Consider the following 24,502-nt stretch of genomic DNA (forward strand, 5'->3'; position numbering starts at 1 on the left):
AACCTTTTTGGCAGGCCTAAAACACACAAATATATTAAGGGCACGGGGTGCAGGAGTGCAGATGTTCTTTTGATCACACACATTAGACATAGTGCACTGCTCAAGAGAAACAAAATCTTCACTGAAAGACATGGAACACATGTGATACTGCAGGGCAGTGCAAGGTGTATTCAAGGACATGGAACAAGTGTGGCACGCAGGGTCAGCCTGTGTAAGCTGACTTCAAAGACATAGAAAAGGTGTGGCAAAGACACTGGGATGCACCATTTAACTCCTCCCTTATATACAACAAACATGCAGAATTTTCAGATTAGGTACAAGTGTAAGGAACAACACTGGGGAGTATGAGCACAAGCTTGACTCATACTCATAGTTAGCCCTCCACACAGAAAACAGGCATGGCATCAGGCAGGAGTACAGGCTTCCCTGATACCCACAGAACACATTGTGATCCAGTCAAAAACAATGCAAATGTTCCTCACATGCACATAACATGGACAGAATGTGCAGCAGGAGTCCAAAAGTGTGTGAAAACACACAAATACACACAATCAATCAATCAATCAATCAATCACTGCATTTCTAAAGCGCGTTACATACCTGTGAGGGTCTCAAGGCGCTGGGGGGGGGGGCTGCTACTGATCGAAGAGCCGGGTCTTGAGAAGTCTTCTGATTGCCAGCAGGTCCTGGGTCTGTTGTAGGCAGGTAGGGAGAGCATTGCAGGTCTTAGCGGCAAGGTAGAAGAAGGATCTGCCACCGATGGTGGTTTTCCAGAGAAGAGGAACTGAGGCGAGGGCGAGGTTGGCAAAGCGGAGGCTGCGGGTGGGGGTGTGGAAGCTGGGTCGGTCATTGAGGTATGCAGGTCCAGTGTTGTGTAGCGCTTTGTGTGCGTGGATGAGGAGTTTGCAGGTGATCCTTTTGTTGACGGGGAGCCACTGTAGGCTTCTCAGAAGGGGTGTGATGTGGCTGCGTCGGGGGACGTCGAGGATCAGTCGTGCCGAGGCGTTCTGGATTCGTTGTAGTCGTCTCAGGAGCTGGGATGTTTATTTATTTTATTTATTTATTTTATCAACTTATATGGCGCAACAGCTACCCAAAAAGGGTTTCCGGGCGCCTAACATACAGCCTGGTAGAAAGCATAGACAGCAAAAGTGGTCAAATTACTGGTTGAACAACCAGGTTTTTATCTCCTTTCGAAATCTGAGGAAGTTTTGCTCTTTGCGAATTTGTTGTTCCTGAGAAGAGGGCATTCCCGTAGTCGAGTATGCTGGTGACGATGGCCTGGGTGACAGTTTTTCTCATGTCGGGGGGGATCCATTTGAAAATCCTGCAGAGCATTCGGAGGGTGTTAAAGCAGGACGCAGAGATGGTGTTGACTTGCTTGGTCATGGAGAGGGCGGAGTCGAGGATGACCCCCAGGTTGTGTGCATGGTCGGTGGGTTCTGGGACAGTGCCTAGCGATGTGGGCCACCAGGAGTCGTCCCAGGCTGATGGGGTGGGTCAGAGGATGAGGACCTCCATTTTGTCCGAATTCAGCTTCAGTCTGCTGTCCTTCATCCAGTCGGCGACGGCCTTCATTCCTCTGTGGGATTGGCTTTGGCGGTGTGGGGGAGGTGATCAGCTGGGTGTTGTTGGCGTAGGAGATGATGTTGAGGCTATGTTTTCGTGCGACATGGGCAAGAGGTGCCATGTAGATATTGAACAGTGTTGGGCTGCGGGAGGTTCCCTGATGTACGCCGCAGATGATCTCAGTGGTTTTGGAGCGGAAGGGTTGAGGCGGACGCTCTGGGATCTGACGGAGAGGAAGGAAGTGGTCCAGGCCAGGGCCTTCTCTTGGATTCTGGCCTCGTGGAGGCGCGCTGATAAGGTGCAGAGGCAGACTCATGACATGTCGAAGGCTGCTGATAGGTCCAGGAGAATGAGGGCAGCTGTTTCTCCCTTGTCCATCAGGATCCTGATGTCGTCGGTGGCAGCGGTGCTGTGGCTGCTGCAAAAACCGGATTGGGAAGGGTCCAGGATGTTGTTTAATTTGAGATAGCGGGTTAGCTGTTTGTTGACAATCTTCTCTGTCACTTTTGTTGTGGAACGGGAGCAGGGAGATTGGCCAGAAGTTCTTGAGGTCCTTGGGGTCTGCCTTGGGTTTCTTCAGTAGGGCGTTGATCTCTGTGTGTTTCCAACTTTCTGGAAGGTTGCTGTTTCGAAGGAGATGTTGATTGCTTTCCAGAGGTGGGGTGTGATGGCTGTGCTGGCTTTATTGAAGATGCGATGAGGGCAGGGGTCAGATGGGGATCCAGAGTGGATGGAGTTCATGGTCTTGATGGTGTCTTCGTTGCTGACGGTAGGCCAGGTGGTCAGGCGGCAGGTGCGCTTGGAGGTCGCGGGGGTGGTGGTCTCGGTGGTGGGTGCGGGGTGTCAGAGCTGTCGTTGATGTCGATGATCTTGCGGTGAAAGAAGGTGGCCAGGGAGCCGCATAGGTCCTGTGATGGTGGAATGTCATTGGCGTTGGAACTGAGCTTGGAGAGTTCTTTCACGATGCTGAAGAGCTCTTTGGTGATGTGTGCGTTGTTGTCTAGGCGGTCCTTGAAGGTGTTCCTCTTGGTGGTCCTGATGAGTTGGTGGTGTCTGCGGGTGGCGTTTTTGTGGGCTGTGTGGCTGTCTGGTGTTCGGTCATGGAGCCTTTTCCTCTCCAGCTTCCGGCAGGTGCGCTTGGATGTCCGGAGGTCTTCGGTGAACCAGGCGGCTTTCTTGTTGGTGTGGTTGGTTGTGGAGGTCTGGAGAGGGGCGAATGTGTTGGCGCAGTTGTTCATCCACTGTTTGAGGTTGGTCGCGGCGGTGTCAGGGTCGATGGGGTCGGCGGGTGGTCTCAGGGCGAGGGTGGTTGTCAGTTGGTCCTCAGTGACCTTTTCCCCAGCAGCGGCATGACAGCTGTTCGGTGCGGTGGTGTGTGGTGGGTTTCTTGAAGGTGAAGTGGACGCAACTGTGGTCTGTCCAGTGGGGTTCGGTAGTGTGGTTGAAGGAGACATGGGGGCTTGAGGAGAAGATGGGGTCCAGTGTGTGTCCGGCCGTGTGGGTGGAGGTTGTTACGATATGTTTGAGTCCGAGGTTGGCGATGAGAGCAATGGAGTTGGCGTTATTGTTGTTCTCGAGGTGGAAGTTAAAATCCCTGAGGAGGATGTAGTCCGATGAGGCAAGGGCGTGGGTGCTGATGAGGTCGGTGATGGTGTTGTTGAACTGTGGTCGTGGTCCGGGGGGTCTGTAGACAAGTGTTCCTCTGAAGGTCGTTTAGGGGTCGGTGTGGATCTGGAAGTGCATGTGTTTGGCAGTGGTGAGGGTGTCGTCGGTGTTGGTCAAGACTCTTATGGTGTCTTTGTGGATGATGGTGATCCCCCTCCAACTCCATTGGCGCGGTCTCTGCTGGAGATCTTATAGTCTTGTGGGATGGGTATGACAAAGTCAGATGCTGAGGTGGCCTTCAGCCAGGTCTCGGTCAGGAAGGCGACGTCGGGGTGGTAGAATCTAGGAGGTCCCAGAGTTCGAAGGCATGCTTGCGAGCGGAGCGGGTGTTGATGAGGATGCATCTGAGGTAGTTGGGTTCTCTGGTTGGTGGTTTGGTCCCTTCTCCAAGGATACCCCCGCACCGCACGGCCACCAGCTGCTGCGTGTGCCCCCCTGCCCGCTGCCTCTCTCAGCCTCGCTGAGCCTGCCGCCTCTACCCCACCCCCGCTGCCCTTGCGGGATCGCTCTCCCTGCCTGTGTGCTGCCGCGCTAATTTTGCCACTGTTTCTGCACTATTACTGTTGCTGCATTTGTCCACTGTTGTTCTTTTTTGTTCCCCCTGAGCCTGTGACTTATTTTTCTTTCCTCATGTTTCCCCTGTGCCCCCGCCCCACTCCCCGCTTCCCGCCACCGTGCCAGTGGCCACGCCCCCTTCCCTTTGTGTACCCTCCCCGCTCCCGCCTCCCAGCTCCTCCCTCCCTCCCACTTCGCCATATATGGCGACCGTGCAAACGCGCAGCGTTGACGCGCAGCGGGAGCGCAGATTGTGCGCCGAAGGCGTGCCAAAGGTAAGCCCGTCTGCGCCCCTCCGCGCCTGGACCGTGCCCAGCGCCCGAACCCCTGGCCCCCGCAGACACCAGCCCACCCGCCGGACCTACGACGCCACCGAACTCATCGCACTCAACACCGGCCGGATCCCTGGATGCTACCGAGCCACCCCGAGGAGCACCCACGGACCCTTCAGCTGCCACTCCTGCAAGTTCTCCTGCATCCGGACCTGCACCGCACCCGCACCCACCAAGCCAAGAACCAGCACTTCCAGATCCACACCAACCCCAAGACCACCCTCAGAGGCACCCTCATCTACAGACCCCCTGGACCACGCACGCATTTCAGCGAAGACATCGCCGACTTCATCAGCCCGCATGCCCTCCCCTCCGCAACACCACCACCCTGCTGGACAACCTCGCCAACCTCGGTCTCAAGCAGCTGGTGACCACGCCCACCCAATACGCCGGACACACACTCGACCCCGTGTTCACATCCAGCAAGGACATCGCCTTCAGCCACGCCACCGGACTCCATTGGACGGACCACAGCTGCGTCCACTTCAGCTTCAGAAGGACCACGATCCACCACCACCAGCAGCAGGTTGCACGAAGAAGCTGGAGCAAGATCACGGCCGACCAACTCGCTGCATCCCTGAGCAAGCACCCTCCCGCCAGCTCAGCGAACCCCAGCCAGGCCGCCGACAACCTCACGAAGTGGATCAGCATCTGGGCAGACGACCTCGCCCCGCTGATGACCCCGCCCAGCAGACCCGGCAGCAAGAATGCCCACGGTTCTCCGTCGAACTCAAGAGCTCCAAGAAGAATTGCCGAGCCCTCGAGAGAGCCTGGAGAAGATACCCAACCCCAGACAACATGACCACCCTCAAGCTCGCCACCCGGAAGCACCACCAACTGATCCGTGCCACCAAGAAAACAGCATTCAAGGAGCGGCTGGACAACAACGCACACAACAGCAAGGAACTCTTCAACATCGTGAAAGAGCTCTCCAACCCCAACGCCGGAAACAACAACATCACACCATCGCAAGACCTCTGCAACTCCCTCGCCTCCTACTTCCACAACAAGATCGCTGACATACACAACAGCTTCAGCACACAACTAACGCTCCCCACGACCGCACCAACGCCCCCCACCACAACCCTCAGTGCCTGGACCCCGATCGGCACCAACGACACCATCCGCACGAAGAACTCCATCCACTCCGGATCGCCCACCGACCCCTGCCCTCACCACGTCTACAACAAGGCCGACGCTGTCATCGCACCCCACCTGCGAGACATCGTCAACACCTCCTTTAACACCACCACCTTCCCTGAGAGCTGGAAGCACGCCGAACTCAGCGCTCTATTGAAGAAACCAACAGCGGACCCCACCGAACTCAAAAACTACTGCTCCATCTCGCTCCTCCTGTTTCCAGCCAAAGTCATTGAGAAGACCATCAACAAGCAACTGGCCGCCTTCCTCGAGATGAATGAATCCCTCGACCCATCTCAGTCGGGCTTCAGGGCCAACCACAGCACAGAGACCGCCCTCATTGCTGCCACCGATGAGATCAGTACCCTGCTCGACAACGGATAAACAGCGGCCCTCATCCTCCTAGACCTCTCCGCAGCATTCGACACTGTCTGCCACCGCACCCTAGTGCAGCGCCTCAGCAACGTCGGAATCCAAGAGAAGGCTCTGGAGTGGATCATCTCCTTCCTCGCTGGAAGGACACAGAGAGTCTGCCTACCCCCGTTCAGATCAGAAGCCACCGAAGTCATCTGCGGCGTACCACAAGAATCATCGCTTAGACCCACCCTCTTCAACGTCTACATGAGCCCCCTTGCGGCCATCGCATGCCAACACAACCTCAACATCATCTCCTACGCCGACGACACACAGCTGATCCTCTCCCTCACCAACGACCCCTCCACCGCCAGAACCAACCTTCACGAAGGGATGAAAGACGTGGCCAAATGGATGACGACCAGCCGCCTGAAACTGAACTCAGACAAGACGGAAGTTCTCATCCTGGGCTCGTCGCCCTCCGCCTGGGACGACTCCTGGGCAGACTCCTGGTGGCCACCCACCCTGGGCTCCGCACCCAAACCAACAGACCACGCACGCAACCTGGGCTTCATCCTGGACTCCTCCCTCTCCATGACCAGACAAGTCAACGCCGTCTCCTCGTCCTGCTTCAATATCCTGCGCATGCTACGTAAGATCTTCCGGTGGATCCCCACCGAGACCAGGAAGACGGTCACCCAGGCCCTCGTCACCAGCCGACTGGACTACGGCAACACCCTCTACGCCGGAACCACCACCAAGCTCCAGAAGAGACTCCAGCAAATCCAGAACGCCTCAGCCAGACTCATCCTCGACATCCCCCTAAACAGCCAAATCTCAGGACATCTGAGAGACCTGCACTGGCTCCCGGTCAACAAGAGAATCATCTTCCATCTCCTCACCCACGCACACAAAGCCCTACACAGCCAAGGCCCGAGATACGTCAACAGCCGCATCAACTTCTACACTCCCACACGCCAACTCCGATCAACCAGCCACACCCACGCCGCCGTCCCCCGCAACCGCATAGCCACAACAGGAGGAAGGTCCTTCTCCTACCTGGCCTCCAAGACCTGGAACTCCCTCCCGACCCACCTCCGCCTGACCCAGGACAACCTCGCCTTCAGGAAGCAGCTCAAGACCTGGCTGTTCGAGCAGTAGCGGACCCCCCCCCCCCCCCCCCCCAAGCGCCTTGAGACCCTCCGGGTGAGTAGTGCGCTATATAAATGTTTTGATTGATTGATTGATTGGTGGGCTGGATGCTGGTGAAGCTGCAGTTCCGGCAGGTGAAGGGCTTTTGGGTATGCTTCGGAATGGCCTGCTAACCGGGATGGTCTCGTCTGGTGTTGAGTGCGTGGAGGGTGCTTGAGTCGTAGTGCAGTCTGATGTTGCGGCGGGCACGGGGTCCAGGGGTTCTGGCGCTGGGCGTGGACCAGGCGCGGACGGGGCAGACAGGCTTGCCTTTGGCGCATCTACAGCGCACCAGCGGCGCGCCCGCTGCGCGCCTCCGCTGCGCTGCCGCGCGGCTTCTCTATTAGAGGCGAAATAGGACTGAGTGTGCAGAATTTGACAGCAGTGAAAATTTCCCTCACACTCAACATGGGTAAAGAGGGTCATCAGGAGTGCAAGCCAAAATGTCCTTACATATAAAACAGGCAGCAGCATTAACGATTGTTTCAAGCACAGAATACCCATAGTAAAATATAGGGAAGGGTGAGCCATTGAAGGTTCAAACCTGGTGGTAGGAACTTGTTCAGTGTGAGGTCTTCCTGAGCACTTAATCCCAAGATTAGCTAAGCTTTTATGTGCCTTCTGCCTGCAATGCATGCTCAAACTTCATGCCCTAAGAATGAAAGAAAAACCATTTAACTTTGATGTCAGACAGGAGAAGAAGAGGGGTGCCAGTCTAGTGACTGAGTTGCTCAATTTGAGAACGGAAAATCTAGGATCAATCCTGGTTTGGCCATGTGAACAAAGTGTTTGATCTTAGGTAATTATTTTATTTTATTGTGCCTCTAATTTTATTCATTATTTCATGTTAGAAAACCTTGAGATATGTGAGTGATGTACAAAAGTCTCCATGAAAGATATCGAACATAGAATCTGTTGACTTAATGGACTTTAATGTCGCTTTGTGTAAAAAAAGAATATAGCCCACATATAGGGTGCACATGACAACTGACTTGCCTCTTAGTTCTCTGATGGCCTTGTCATCAGAGTGGAGAATAGGGCCACAAATGTGTCTACGTGAATGTATAAAAAATCACTTTTACTAAACACCTCTAAATGCAGTGCTATAATCTGATGCACAAAGGTGAAAAGCTTGTTAAAAAATTATGTTTTTAAACACATTTATTGCACCATTCCGTACCAAATGATCTTGAGGCTCAGTTTGTGTTTTGACTCATAGGGCCAAGGCAGCAACTTTACTGAGCTATCCATGGTAATTTGTTGGCTTGCTTACTTCTACTACAGTACTGTGTACAACAGTTACTCAAGTTCCCCTTTCTCAATGTCTCACTGTGGTGGCAACATCTCATTTTCTGAGATTCTGGCTGGTTTCCAGGGGTTTCAGAAGATCATTTGTTCATTGGTGACCACAAGAGGTTTGTTAGAGTTAACCATGTTTTTTAGGTTTCGACCTGGCTGTAGCCCTGCGAAGCAGGGCTACGCACAGCCGAAAACTTTTGTTTACAGTATTGGGGACTTGAATCCGCCCCTTCTTCCATTGGCTAGCTCCATAAATGGAGGCTAGCCATTGGAAGAGATTGGCTGTCAGTCACGTTTTCCCCGTGAAAACGCGATTCAGGGGCGTTTCCGTGTGGTTTTTTTAAGTCCTGCCCTCTCCTCTTCCCATTGGCTGGAATTTTACCTTCCAGCCAATGGGAAGGGGAGAGCGCAAAAAACCCGCCCCCGAATCTGCCGGCCGGGACACCCCCGTGACTTCATTCCCCGGGCCGCGCTGTGATTGGCTGCCGGCCCGGGAGCTGACTTGTTTTTTTTTTACCACCGATGTTTGTTCATTGTCCGTCTTGTTTCCTGCCCGCCCCCCTCCCGCAGTACGTCAGACTGCCCGCTCCCCTCCCGCTCTCAGGAATCTCAGGTCAACCAAGTTGACTCAATGGACAAAAGGATCTAAGAGGTGGACAAAATGCGGCAAATTAACTACAAAGAAGCCATTAAATACAGAAAATCTAATAACCCATTTGCTAAGGTGTGTTGAGTTCCTTCCGAGACTCTGAGATTCGGCGCTGTACGCAGGAAGTGTAAGCACGGCTACGGGATCCTTTTGCTGTTTGTGTTAATACGTTTGAACAACGGACAAAGCTCAGAGGTATTTCATCTGTCAGACTTTGGGATTAAATTACGACCGCTGCTACTCCGTTTCTCCTCACCTTTTCCCTTTCGCTGCCCGCCGTATTATATTCTCTGCAGCCTTCTACGCTCGCTGCTCCTTCGCAGTCCCCACCGCCGCCGCAGCCTTTGGATATTTGGCAGCGGCCACAGCCTTTCGATATTTGGCAGCGGCCGCAGTGTGGGTAGGACTACATGTCCCAGCATACCTAGCAACAGACAGTGGAATCACAAATTACAGATCAGCTGCTGCTGCAATTGTTCATCATCACAAGAACTCCTGCTATCCCGGAGAGGGCATTTGCCGAGGGTGTGTCATCATCTGCTGTTGTGGGGTCAAGTAGAGCGCAAAGCACGGGACTCCAGTGTCCAGGAGTCCGTGCGAAGTATCATCTGCGCTGAGGCCCCCCCCTACACGCCCACCAGCCCCATAAAAACGCCTACCGGTTCCCGCAGCAGGACGAGCAAAGGGCAGGCCGTCCCCTAAGCATTGTTATAGATGACGGCGATGTCGTTTCCAGCACTATAGAATGCCCTGAAACGATCAGCGATTTAGCTAAATTAGTCTCCTTACTTAGGGACGAAATTGTGGCCATGAAATCAGCAGCATCTGTCTGACTTGGCTGAGGCTCCAGTGATTCAGTTTGAAGTGCGTTTAATCATTTGCTAAACCTGTAGCAGGTGACCACCCCCCCTTCCCTGTCCTTCCATCTCCGTTTCACATCTTGCCGCCACCCCCAACAAACAGCTTGGTACCAGTGTGAAGAAAGCTGAGCTTTGGGTGATTTGTGTGAACTCGAGGAGGTGCAGGGGTGTTTGTGTTTAGAGGCTAGACACCACCGTGATCCAATCAGTTAGGAGCTAACCTGTGAATATTGCGAGGGTGACATAGGTCTTTCTGTATGGCTGGCTCTGCATAGCAGGCTAGGAAACCACAGGTATTCCCATAACTGTGACTGCTCGAGCAAAACAGACAACCATGACCCACAGGAAACAATAGCAAGCAGCAGGAGCTCTCTCTCTCTCACACAAACAGCGCTCACTTGGGGTTGGACGGTATCTGCCGAGTGACTCCATCTTATGTGACATCATCAGCCAAACCTATCTTTTCAGCCAGATAGCTCAGTGAGCTAAGAGCTCACGGTTCACACCCTTTGTGACGTCCAGGTAGCAGGTTTGGCTCACGGCAGGGCTGACTCAGCGTGTTATCCTTCAGAGGTAGATAAGTGGGTAATATAGTACCTGTGATACACAAAACTGCAACATGGTGGATGGAATCCAGCACTATAAAAATAAGTTATTGGTATTCGTCCATATTATTGGCATACTCTGCCTTTGTGCTCCTAAACAGATCTCATCCACCATCTCTCTCGAGACATAAAAAGGGAAATTTACAACAAGACCTTCAGAAGTAAACACTTCCAGTCCAGCCGGGGGAGGAGGGGACTCCCGACCGAAGTTTGTTCAGGTGAGCTGCCCTGGGCACCCATGGGCGTTCCGCAGGGACCCCTGACTTCAGTTTGCAAAAGGCACAAGGGGGGGGGGGGGTCCTGGGGAGCCGACGGGTTGACCTTTTTATCTCCCAGGTCGTCCTTGCTGCGGCCCACGGGGGCTTTTACCTCAGTCCCTCCTCGCCCTGGTCGTAGCCGATGAACCCAGCGTCAGTCCGCAGTCACCCGGGACCCGCTCCGGGGAAGGATCCGAGCTGCAGCCGGGCCTTGGGGGGCGGCTGGGACGAGGGCGCTGCGCTGCATGTGTGTCTTCTCTGCAGTCCATAGATGCTAGCAGTAGCTTCAGTCCGCGGGGTGCCCTGGCTGCACTCCGCAGGGTATTCCTGATGTCCTGACTAATCCACAATGTCCCGACATCACCCCTCAGGGTGTTACGACTGCTGGCCGCAGGATGTCCCGACTTGCAATCTGTAATGTGACTGACTGCATAGCACTGAGTGGCTGCCTAGGGAATCATGTCTACTTTCTGTCTTTTGGGGGGTCCTGACTGCACTTTTCATGGGGTGCTGATTGCTGTCTGCTGGGGGCTCGCATTAACTGTACTCTACGGGGGAGGGGTCGACTGCTCTAGACGAGGCGTCCTGACTACACTATAGGAATCTCAACTGCGCCCCAAGGGGGCTGACTGAACTCCGGGAGGGGGGCTACTAGCACTGCACCGCACACAGAGAGGCTTTCCAGACTCCCGGGACTGACTTCAGCTCTCAGGGGGCCCTGACCTCAGTCCATGTGAGGGGGGCAGCGGTTGCCACAATCTAGCCGACTGAAAGCACCTGTACCCAACTGCTAGGGCATGCTAGGGAGTGCAGAGTGACTGCAGAGTGCTAGGGAGGGCTAGGGAGTGCAGAGTTCTAGGGAGTGCAGAGTGACTAAGGAGTGCTAGGGAGTGCAGAGTGATTAGGGACTGCTAGGGAGTGCAGAGTGCGAGGGAGTGCAGAGTGCGAGGGAGTGCAGAGTGCGAGGGAGTGCAGAGTGACTAGGGAGTGCAGAGTGACTAGGGAGGGCTAGGGAGTGCAGAGTGACTAGGGAGGGCTAGGGAGTGCAGAGTGACTAGGGAGGGCTAGGGAGTGCTAGGGAGTGCAGAGTGACTAGGGAATGCTAGGGAGTGCAGAGTGACTAGGGAGGGCTAGGGAGTGCTAGGGAGTGCAGAGTGACTAGGGAGGGCTAGGGAGTGCTAGGGACTGCAGAGTGACTAGGGAGGGCTAGGGAGTGCTAGGGACTGCAGAGTGACTAAGGAGTGCTATGGGGTGCTAGGGAGTGCAGAGTGACTGCAGAGATTAAGCTAATGGCATTGTAAATGACAATGCCATTTATTTATCTGTTTTCAAAACCAACACATAAATACAAATTGTGTCATTTACAATGCCAATAGCTCTAACTTTTCCAAAGGCGAAACCATTGCATTGTAAATGCTTGTTTCTTTAGCATACAACAAAACAAAGACCACTTCAATCATTTATGTTCCCAGTCCCAGCTTCGCCATCGTCCACAGAAACACCATCCGAATCACGACCAACTCCGATGACACCCTCACCGCCGCCGAGCACTTCCACTTCCAGGTACACACCGACCCCAAGACCACCCTCAGAGGCACCCTCATCTACATACCCCCGGGACCACGCACACACAATTCAGCGAAGCCATCGCAGACTTCGTCAGCCCGCACGCCCTAATCTCCTCAGACTACATCCTCCTAGGCGACCTCAAGTTCCACCTGGAGAACAACAACGACAGCAACACCGCCGCCCTGCTGGACAACCTCGCCAATTTCGGACTCAAGCAACTGGTGAACACCCCCACCCACTATGCCGGCCACACACTTGACCCCATCTTCTCCTCCAGCAAGCACATCTCCTTCGGCCACTCAACCGGACTACACTGGACAGATCACAGCTGCGTCCACTACAACTTCAGGAGAACCACGACCCACCACCACCGGCAACAGGTTCCCCGAAGAAGCTGGAGCAAGATCACCGCTGACCAGCTCACCAGCTCCCTCAGCCAGAACCCTCCCAACAACACGACAGACCCCAACGAAGCATCCCGCAACCTCACACAGTGGCTCACCAACTGCGCAGATGACCTCGCACCACTGAAGAACCATCCCAGCAGACCCGGCAGCAAGAAAGCCTCGTGGTTCACCAACGATCTCAAAAACTCCAAGAAAACCTGCCACACCCTCGAGAAAGCCTGGCGCCACGACCAGACAACAGAAAACATGACAGCCCTCAAGAACGCCACCCGCAAACACCACCAGCTGATCAGCACCACCAAAAGGACAACATTCAAAGAACGACTGGACAACAATACCCACAACAGCAAGGAACTCTTCAGCATCGTAAAGAGCTCTCCAACCCCAGTGCCTGCAACAACATCACACCCTCGCAAGACCTCTGCGACTCACTCGCCTCGTACACAACAGCTTCGAACACAGACCACGCACCCAACCACCGAACCAGTGCCCCCTACCATCACCCTCTGCACCTGGACCTCGGTCAGCACCAAAGACACCACCCGCACGATGAACACCATCCACTCCGGCTCCCCAACCGACCCCTGTCCACACCACATCTTTAACAAAGCCAACTCCATCATCGCACCCAAACTCCGAGACATCATTAACAGCTCCTTCGCATCCGCCACCTTCCCGGAGAGCTGGAAACATGCCGAGCTCAGCGCCCTCCTGAAGAAAACCACAGCGGACCCCAGAAACCTCAAGAACTTCCGCTCCATCTCACTCCTCCCTTTTCCTGCCAAAGTCATCGATAAGACCATCAACAAACAACTTTCCACCTTTCTCGAGACAAACGGATCCCTCGACCCCTCGCAGTCCGGCTTCTGAGAAAACCACAGCACCAAGACCGCCCTCATCGCAGCTACCGACGACATCCGGTCCCTGCTAGACAATGGGGAAACAGCTGCCCTCATCCTCCTGGACCTCTCAGCAGCCTTCAACACCGTATGCCACCGCACCCTGATACAGCACCTCAGCAATACTGGAATCCAAGGAACAGCCTTGGAGTGGGGATCATCTCGTTCCTCGCCAGAAGAACCCAGAGAGTCCGCCTCCCCCCATTCCGATCCTAGGCTACAGAAGTCATCTGCGTCGTTCCGCAAGAATTCTCCCTCAGCCCCACCCTCTTCAACGTCTACATGAGCCCCCTCGCAGGCATCACACGCCAACACAACCTAAACATCATCTCCTACGCTGACGACACCGAGCTGATCCTCTCCCTCACCAATGACCCAGCCACCGCTAGAGCCAGCCTCCAGGAAGGAATGAAAGACTTCGCGGAATGGATGAAGCTCAGCCATCTGAAACTGAACTCCTCATCCTGGGACCATCCCCCTCTGCCTGGGATGACTCACGGTGGCCCCCTGCCCTGGGCACTGCCCCCAAGCCAACGGACCATGCACGCAACCTGGCTTCATCTTGGACTCCTGCCTCACGATGACTAAGCAAGTCAACGCCATCTCACCAACCTGTTTGTAATTGTAATTGTAATTGTAAAGGTTCTTCTATAGCGCATGGCTACTCTGAAGCATCCCAGCGCTTAGTACTGACCAGAGGGAAATAGATATCAGAAGGTGCAGAGGCCTAACTCATCTAGATCTTGGGGAACATTCAATCTTGGGGAACAGTACAATTTTCAACACCCTACGCATGCTCCGAAAGATCTTCCGGTGGAACCCCACCGAAACTAGGAAGATGGTCACCCAGGCCCTTGTCACCAGCCGACTGGACTACGGGAACACCCTCTACGCTGGAACCACAGACAAACTCCAGAAAAGATTCCAGCGCATACAGAACGCTTCGGCACGACTCATCCTGGACATCCCCCATCACAACCACATCTCTGCCCATCTGAAAGACCTGCACTGGCTCCCTGTCAGCAAGATGATCACGTTTAGACTCCTCACTCACGCACACAAGGCTCTCCACCACATGGGCCCCAAATACCTCAACAACCGCCTCACTTTCTACACACCCACCCACCAGCTCCGATCCGCCAGCCTCGCCCTCGCCAACGTCCCACGAATCCGCAAAGCCATCGCCGGAGGAAGATCCTTCTCCTACCTGGAGGCCAAGACATGGAACTCCCTCCCACCAACCTACGGCTGACGAAGGACCATCTCTCTTTCAGAAAACATCTCAAGACCTGGCTGTTCGAGCAGTAGCGACTCCCCCTCCTCCCAGTGCCTTGAGACCCTAACAGGTGAGAAGCGCGCTATACAAATTTGTCTGATTGATTGATTCCTAAAAGATGTGTTATGAAATTCTGAGTTCAGGGATACCAGACTTTTATGTCCTATCGTGTTCCTATGAGAAGATATGCTGGTAGCCACTGTAGCCAGCATTCCACTTGATAACCTATGGAGCAAGATAGCCTTACAACAGTGAAAACGAAAATGGCTGTAATTCACTACCAGAGCATGTCACCTGCACCAGTACATGCTCTGCCTTTCACATACACTGCAAACCTGCCCAAGGGGGTACCTTGGGCCTTCCATAGGGGTGACCAATGTGCACAGAAAGGGAAGGGTTAGGCCCGGTCAGTGGGGACACTGACCAGGAGGACATGGCAGTTCACAGACTGCACACAGGCACTGCAGTGGCAGGCCTGAGACACTATTTTGGGGCTACTCATGTGGGGGGCACAATCAGTGCTGCAGGCCCACTAGTAGCATTTGTCATCACCAGCCCTGGCATCACTCAGTGCACTTTACTAGGGACTTCTTGGTAATACAAATATGCCAATCATGTAGATACAATCACAATAACAATTTACACAGGGAGCACTTACACTCTGACACTGATAAGCAGTGTCAGAGGAGTGTCCAAAGCATCTAAACCAGCAAAAACGAAATCCAGCACAGTATCAAAAATGCAGGAGGTAGAGGCCAAAAAGACAGGAGAAACCATGCCAAAGATGCCAGGTCTAACAGTGATGAACTAGCTACACTTGGCAGCTCACAGGTTACAGCTGGCAATATCCCCTACTCTGCAATGGCTGATAGGAACGCAAGGATCCACGAGCTGACGCCATTTATCACAACTGCTGGAAATCACCAATGTACTTGCCTCAATTACCAGTAATGGCAGCACGTGTGGTGCTATTACATCTGAAATGTTCAAATTTGTGCCCATCATTCTTTTCCTCAAACAAAGTAATGATGTGCTTCCTTTTTCATCATGTGTCAAACATACCAGCTGCAGCATGTATGCATTATTGAGTGGCTCATACCACTCTTGTACATTGCACAGCTTAACATTTTTTCATTATGTGTCAGGCACACTCAGCCAAAGCAAATCCTTCCTCAAGTACTTTCCTTCCCAAGGGCTGGATGGGACTTCACCTAAACAAGCACCTTTTGGCTTACATACACAGACGGGGAAAACAAGCCAGTGAAAGCTCATCAGTAACTCCACTTCTAACTGCAACACAAAAAGTAGAAGTTCATGCAAAATATCCATAAAGATTATCCTAAATGTGTCTATTACTAGGAAGAGCTTTGCTGGCTTTAGCCATCCTTCTGATACTTCAAGCTACTTCAACTCAGAGAAGGTAATCACTTTCCACCTGACTACAGTCCCCATGGGTCAACGTGCACGGTGGAAAGCAGGTTTCTGTAATAAACTGTACATTGTGAGCCACTCCTGCAAAGTGAGCCCATAATGCACAGTCAGGTCCACCCATTTTCATTCAAGGGTTCAATTTGTTGCCCTCTGTGGCAGACAAATAAAAGCTCCACTTTGTTTAATTGTTGTTTTACAGATCCTTGTAAATCTGAAGCAGTGTCAAAAAGCAATGGTTTTGTGTGGGAATGCCCACAGCAACACCCATTATACCCCCTTTGCCACCGAAAACTGTGTCAAAGAGGACCATATTTACAAGGCAGCATTGCGCCAAGCAAAAGTTGGTTTAGCACCAGAGCATCTCAAAAAGTTAGGTGGCGCAATGCTCTTGTAAATACACGTCCTTTTATCCAGCACAATATATTTCTTTTCCCAATAAACAAATCATAGCACTTTAACAGAGTTTCAGTAACATATGTTGCTCACCAAGCTACAGCTTACACAAAAGCAGCCTAATGTGAATCACATAGTAAAACCTAATGCATTTACTACTGCTTATTTCCTGAGTGTCCTGTTTGGAGCTTTTGAGTCCAGAGATAAAGGCTCTTGCAAACTGAAAGGGTCCATCCACGAAGAGCAGAGTTCAACTGCAGCATCACTCCCTGCCCTGTGGAAGGATTTCTAGCACTGAAGGTAATAGTGTTTGCCAAGGGTGAATAGCTAGGCTTTGCCTGACCTTGCTGTTATGCAAATTATAAAAATATCTTTAAACATGGGTACAAATTTAGGAACTGGATAGCAGATTCATTCATATATATATATATATATATATATATATATTGAAGAAAAAATCCTCTGACCTCCAGACCAACGGCGCGGCCTAAGAAGGACACAGACCCCACGGCTTCGCCAGTAGGTATATATAGTTAGGACCTAGTTACCATAGGAAATCCCCAACATTCTATTGGGAATAACTTTGGCGGTGATTGAGGAATCTGCGTGTAATTTTCCTTAAAATTGCTTCGCTTCGCTCCGCTCCTTCCCGGAAAGTTTTGGGGGGATTCGTCAAGTGGGGGCCGAGAAAAAAGGGGGGTCCCAAAATGTGTTTTCCCCATGTTAATTACCATAGGGACCTTTAGACACGACTACAGCCCGAACGGCTGAATGGAATTACACCAAACCCGGCAAAATGGTAGGGCCAGGTATGTAGAGGTGCCTTTGCTATGTTTGGTGATAATCCCTCCAGTAGTTCTTGAAAAAATTGAATTTGAAAATTTTCAAATGGCATTTTCTATGGGACCTTTAGACACAGCTACAGCCCGAACGGCTGAACGGAATTACACCAAACTTGGCAAAATGGTAGGGGCAGGTATGCAGTAGTGCCTTTTCTATATTTGGTGAAAATCCCTCCAGTAGTTGTTGAGAAAATTGAATTTGAGCAAATGATATATCTATATGCGCTCACCGTACGCGCACCGTATGGTACAGGTACGTGCGCATACCCTTACGTGCTGAGCGCGTTTCTGATTGGCTGGCAGTCGACTGTCAACATTCCAAACTGTCCAAACCAGGAAGTGTTGGCCACCATCTTGTTTTTCAGGAGAACTGAGGCACAAGAGAGCCCAAAACAAGAGTGGAAAACACGTAAAGGGGGCAGGGTAGAGACCCCCAACCCTCTAGCCCTTCTCAGGGGGTCCCAAAAGGACCCCCAAGGGCAAAATAAATAAATAAATAAAGAAATTGCGGGGTACGCCCACCGTACGCGTACGGTACGCGTACCGTGCGCATACCCCGCGATTTAAAAAAATATATATTTTCTTTGCACTTGGTGGTCCTTCTGGGACTCCCTGAGAAGGGCAAGGGGGTCAGGGGGTCTCAACCCCCCCCCTTTTCACGTTTTCCACTCTTGTTTTGTGCTCTCTTGTGCCTCACTTCTCCTGAGAAACAAGATGACTGCTCAGGTGGTCCCAGCAGGATAATAACATATATAAACGTTATCCGCTAATAGAATTCTCATTTACAAACCCTTTGAAACCTTGCAAATTCACTGAAAAAACCATAAGTTTCAAGCCTTATATAGTTAGGAATTAGCATTTAAAAAACCTTGCAAATTCACTTAAGAAACCATAGGTTTCAGGCCTTATATAGTTAGGAATTAGCATTTTAAAAACCTTGCAAAATCACTTAAAAAACCATAGGTTTCAGGCCTCATATAGTTAGGAATTACCATTTAAAAAACCATTGAAATTGCTCCTATATAGTTAGTTGTACTAACTATATTTTGCGCACCCGCAATCCACTGCTGATGATGTCACATATTACATCATTCATGACATGGTCAGTGACATCACTGATGACATCACTGATGACATCTCAAATGACATTACTGATGACATCACTGATAAACCTGTTTTCCTGGAATCCTCACTGTGTCCCTCTGGTCTTTCTGTTGTGGAGGAGCCTCGTGGTGGATATTTTGCAAGTTTTCCCCTGATGTGCTTGGGGGACCCACCTGTCAAGTCGGCCAGAGCAACATGGGAAAGAGCTGCTGCTCAGTTTACTTACTTCCAAGGGATTGGATTTGCTTTGGCCCCTGCATCCGAGACCAGCATCGCACTGTCGTCTGTGACTTCACAGCAGGACTAGCTGATTGCAGCGAAGTTTTCAGTACCGCTGGACTCGGTTTGATGCGGTATGGTGTATGGTGGGGACCCAGGAGAGGAAGTGTTTTTAGCATTGATACCAGTACGTTTTTACTTTGCACACATTTACGTTTTTTTAGACATCCAGCACTCACTATGAGATTTCAGGAGTCCTGTTTTGAAAGTGTTTCTTTCATTCTGCCGAGATGGTGCAGTGTGGGAATTGCAGTCTCCCAAGGAGGCAGCAGTGACGTTTCAAGTTAATGAGACTCAGCTGGGCTCCCACAATTGGGAGCAGAATTACCGCCTAAAGAACGGACTGATGTAAAGTACTGGTGCAACAAGGCATATGATTAAGGCAGTCAGCCGAAACGCGTCATGCCGTCAGTGTTAAATAAACCTGTTTTCCTGGAATCCTCACTGTGTCCCTCTGGTCTCTCTGTTGTGGAGCAGCCTCGTGGTGGATATATATATATATGAGGTTGTACAGGTGATAAATGTATTGATTGTTTTTGGTTTGCTGAGACCAGGTACCGTGTATGTTAAAGTTATTCTACTGTTCTCACAGGCTCTACACTTCCCACAGGGGAAAAACCCCTTCATGTCTTTTAAGGTGTTAACAGATTTCGGAGGAGGTGTTATGAGGTGGCTCTGTACAAGTTTATCTTTAATTGACTTAGATTTTCTAAAAGTCAGGAGTGGTTTAGCTGGGACATCACTTCCTATAATAGGATCTGTTCGGAGGATGTGCCAGTTCCTTGTAAGGATCTGCCTGAGTTGATTAACTTCATCCGAGTATGTGGTGATCAGACGGAATTTTGTCTTGGGATCTGATTCACCAGTAGTTGGAGGTGTCTGAGCTAGTAGATGTTTCTAGGGATTCTCAGAACTCTCCTAAGTGTATTATCTAGGAGAGCTTGATCGTAGCCTCTAACTAGAAATCTAGCTATACATGCATTTGCTGCTCTGATGAACCCAGAATCCAAAGAACAATTACTTCTCAATCTTAGTAGCTCCCCATATGGGATGCTACGAATCAGACTGGGGGGTGGCTGCTTTCAGCATGCAGGATGCTGTTGCCTGCTGTAGGCTTTCTATAGAGACTTGTCTCCAGTTTGCCTTCATGTACAAAGACCCTTAGATCTAGGTAGTGTACCTCCTGACCACTTATGTCTGATGTGAATCTCAGATTCAAATCGTTTCTATTGAGATCCTCAATGAATTCCTCTGCCTGTGTGGTGGAGCCCCTCCACACCAGGAAGAGGTCGTCGATATATTGACGCCATGCGATGATATGGTTAGCCCATCGCTGGTTTTCACCAGCTAGGGCAACCTGCTCCTCCCACCAGCCTACGAAAAGATTTGCATAGCTAGGGGCGAAGCAGGTTCCCATCGCTGTGCCGCTGGTTTGCCTGAATAAATCACTCTGGAAAAGAAAGATGTTATTTCTTAAACAGAAATTTAAACATTCGATTAAGAATTGTCCATGCATCACATATTTTGCTGATCTCTTATCCAGAAAATATTTGATGGCCTCTATACCGTGGTCATGTTGGATACTGGTATAGAGGCTGGCTATGTCCAGGGTGATTAGCACATAAGACGGATCCCAAGTGATTTGATCAATGTGTCCAATAAAATCCTTAGTGTCTTTCACATAAGATTGTAAGTCAGTGACAAAAACAGAGAGAAAAGAATCAATGAATATCGATAAGTTCTCCGTCAGACTCCCCTTCGAGGAGACAATCGGTCGTCCCGGTGGATACTTGGAGTCTTTGTGAACCTTCGGTAATTGATAGAAGGTCGGCAATACCGGTTCTGGATTTCGTAGAAAAAGAAACTCATCAGTATCTATCATTGATTTATTGCGCCATTTTGTCAGTAGGTCATGATAGGCTTTGATGCTGTCCGTGTATTCATCTTTGTTGATTTTTTGATAGGTTCTCCGATCTTGCAGTTGTTTCAGAGATTCTTGACAGTACTGGTTTTGAGTTAATAAAACCACGTTGCCACCCTTATCTGAGGGTTTCACAACTAGCTCTCTGTTGTTGTGCAAGTTGGTCAAAGCATCAAGTTGTACCAAAGTTAAATTGTTCTTTTTATGAGTTCTTTTTCCACTAGAAAGTCTATGATGAATCAGATATATATATATATATATCCACAATGCATACAACTTCATATATCCTTATTTGCCCTCAGAGGGGCCAGAACTCCAAGCCCCAGTGCCACTTGCTGCATCACCCCCGCCAATGTCTACATCTGCGCGCCATGAGGCACTTAAGAATTACCCTGGTCTTCCGCAAGGGTGGGTTCATCTGCATCTGTTAGCTGCCTCTGTTAGCGACAGGAAGAGGCAGGGCAGGGCCACCCCCCTTGGCTCTAACTTTTCTATGCAGGCCTATGTTGTTTTCAATTATTTTGAGATATTTTCTGCAATTTAATCTTGGAATCAGCCTCTCCTGAACTATATGAAGCCACTTTATGTCAACTGGCATATATACAGGGGTACTAAAGGGGCTTAGAAGCTTCTGTCTTGGAACTAGAAGAACTTTTCTTCTTTGATTTCACAGAACATTTTTAGACTATAACTCTCCATTGTTAGGGGCTTGGAGAGTATTTGAGACATCATCTTCCCCTAGCTATTTGTGCTTTTTGTTTGTATTTGAGGTGTCTTCCTTGTACAATTTATAGTCTGTCTCAACAAAGCTTAGGTGTTATTAGGCTGACTCTAGTGGGGTGGATACATTGCATCACTGCCTAGGTCAAATAATGGGGAAGCATACCTGCTTTGCCAAACAACAAACCCTGCCACAAGTAACCCCTTCCTCATGACTGCCACCAACCTCAATTTACAGCATGTTACAAAGGGCCATAGGTGTGGTAATCAAAAAATATACAGCTCACTGAGAGGTGTTTGTCATTACCTCCTGATCTTTGTCACTTTGTGTTTGATTTATCAATCTCCCAAGTTACCACCCCTGACACCACAGCTAGAGTAACAGAGCCACTGCCTAAAATAGCAACTCGGAAGGGGAAAACTGTCAACAGTATATCAAAGAATGGGAAGCATAAGAAAGCGACTTGAGTTGGAGTTAAAAGAAAGAAAACTAATGAGGGACCATTACCAAGTATGGAGGACCTGGATAACCCCAACCTAAATTTAGGATGCACCTCTATAACTAGATTAGACAAGGATTCTTCTTCTTTGATGCTGAACTTGTTGACAGATTTACAGAGTCAATTTTAGTTGATTGCATAGAATTATTGGCAAGTAGGAACACAAACACTAGCGCAAGCTATACACAAGCCCCAGTAATGGGGTATGATTTTGGCTACCAGGTAGATATTAAAAGTTTGTCTCCTCTAGGCAGGCCAGGTGCGCTGAGGACTCAAGATCTCACCGTCTCCTTGGGTCACTGGAGGGTGAATGGCCATCATCAACAGGCAGGCAAACCAAGTTTTACAACCACAGGTAGGCTAGGTGTACAGCACGCTCAAGACCATATCACCTCATTTGGTCCCAGGAGCGCTAATCGTGAGGTTGGGACTAAAAACCTACTACACTCCAAGCATGGTACAAACACAGATAGCCCCCCTCCACATGGGTCTATGGAAAGCAGAGAAGGGTTGGGGGGAGAGGAGGGCACATTTTGTAGGGCAGAAACAGCAACCCTACCCACTATCAATTTACCCCCCACTTCATCTCCGTATGTAATTATACTGACAGGAGTACCTAAAATCAAAAATGGCCAGAGGGGAACAAAACTGGACCTCAGGAATAAATGGCTATTCTGGGTGGCTATTTTTATACTCCCTGTCAAATGCCATTCAGGGCTTCTACTAGCAAAGAATTAGGCTGGTGGCCTTTAAAATAACAAACTCTGAGCCACTCGCACCCACTCCCTAAACCCCTACGATTTAGCATACCAGTAACCAATAGATTTGAGCTCCTGGAAGATGTAAATTGACAAGCAATGACACTGAGACCAGCGCAGGGTATTAGAAGCTCGAGGTCGACAAGGGAACTAGAAGAGCATAGTGGCGGTCAGCTTAGTCAGACTACTCACCCTGTGTTATAGCCTGAATCAAAGGAGCAGCAATCAGTAGCATATCAGAGGAACAATGGTGTAGCAGAAGTATGCAATGAGTTACCTGGAGTATTATCTACCCCAATCCCCATTCCCTCAAGTAACAGTATACTATGGGAAGGTATACCCAGTAGATAAGCGTCTCCATCAACAAACGAGGGACACCCAACCTCACAAGACCTACACGCTTGATGATGCCCTGGATCAGTGCAAGGAAGGTAATAAGTTAAGGTTTTTATCCTTGAACATTTCTGGTTTAAAAAGCAAATTGTCCTGCCCAGACTGGGGCTGTATGTATTTGGGTTGGCTCGCATCTAGGATGTACAGTTGAACAGTTGAACTCCCCTTCTAATGATATCAAGTTTATAGCACTCACTTTTCCCTCTAAGTCAGAGGTTGTGCCTATTAATGCCTATTCCCGGCCCAACTGGACCATTTTATCTCTACAGGGCCTAGGGATATGGGGGTTGATTGTAGAAGGGATTTTAATTGTCAATTTGCGACCCTTGCAGATCCTACTTAGACAACCCTCAGTGACGATGGCTGGCAATGGTCAATCCTGTTGTAAATCAGCTGCGGTTAGATTAAGCATTAGCGGAAGACATGTTTTGGTTTTTACCATTATCGTAATAAATGTGCCGACTCCATCTTGAATTTGTAGCGGACATTTTGTATGCCATACATTGCCATGTGCTTGTCATGTGCTTGATCCTACCCTCTTGTTCATGGCGCCTGGAGTCTGCCCAGCAACAGGCTATTTTTAGTAGTCTCCGCTTCCAGCATGCCCAGACATACTCACCGACCTCGAACTTGAGGCACCACTATCCTGTGCTCGATTAACAGAGCATTTGGGTGACTTTTCCCTGCTTTCTGACCCGTAGTTTGCCCCATTGCAGCAGATCAGGCACTGGCTAGATTATCGCCTTAGACGCCTCATACGCCGACATCTTGGGCGAGGAGTAGGCGAGCGGTCTAGTGCTCGGCCCCTCCCACACTCGTGGGAATAAAATGGCCATTCCACCCAGGGAGCACAGCGGACGGGCGCAGCGGGCGCGCAGGCGGCGCACCGAAGGCGCGCCAAAGGCAAGCCCGTCTGCGCCCGTCTGCGCCCGTCTGCGCCCTGCCAGGCCCGGGGACTGGGCACGCTGATGGTTTGATCTCTTATACCCGCGAGGATTTGCTGACCTTTAACAACGGCCAGGGCTCCCTGCCTTGGGACTCACGCAACCGGGGTCATAGACTGGGGATCTCAGCTAATCTTTCTCTCCTCTCAGACGATATCAACCAGTCATCCCTTTGCCCTCACAAGCGGTTGGAGCCTGGCTCACAATCCCCACCTTTATCCATATGTTATCTGAATACTCGCTCAATGGTCAAACATCAGCTGGACCTTTTTCTTTTGTTGGAAATGGATATCCCAGATATTTTGCTATTGACTGAGACCTGGCTGACCCCTGACTCGGCCCCAGATATAATCACGGCTCTTACGCCGAACTATTGTATTATCAATGCCGACCGTGAGTCGGGCAAACTGGGCGGGGGGGTCGCGGCTATATTCCGCTCTAATTTATAAATCGCTGCCGTGACTGGTCTGAATCTTCCAGACACCGAAATCGTAGTCCTAAAATTAGAAATGTCCCACGCAACTGTGGTGTGTGTCCTATTGTACAGACCCCCAATAAATATGCAGAATGTTCCTCTCATGTTTAGTGAA

This window comes from Lissotriton vulgaris, chromosome 7 (genome assembly GCF_964263255.1).
Source record: "Lissotriton vulgaris chromosome 7, aLisVul1.2, whole genome shotgun sequence".
NCBI classification, from domain to species: Eukaryota; Metazoa; Chordata; class Amphibia; order Caudata; family Salamandridae; genus Lissotriton; species Lissotriton vulgaris.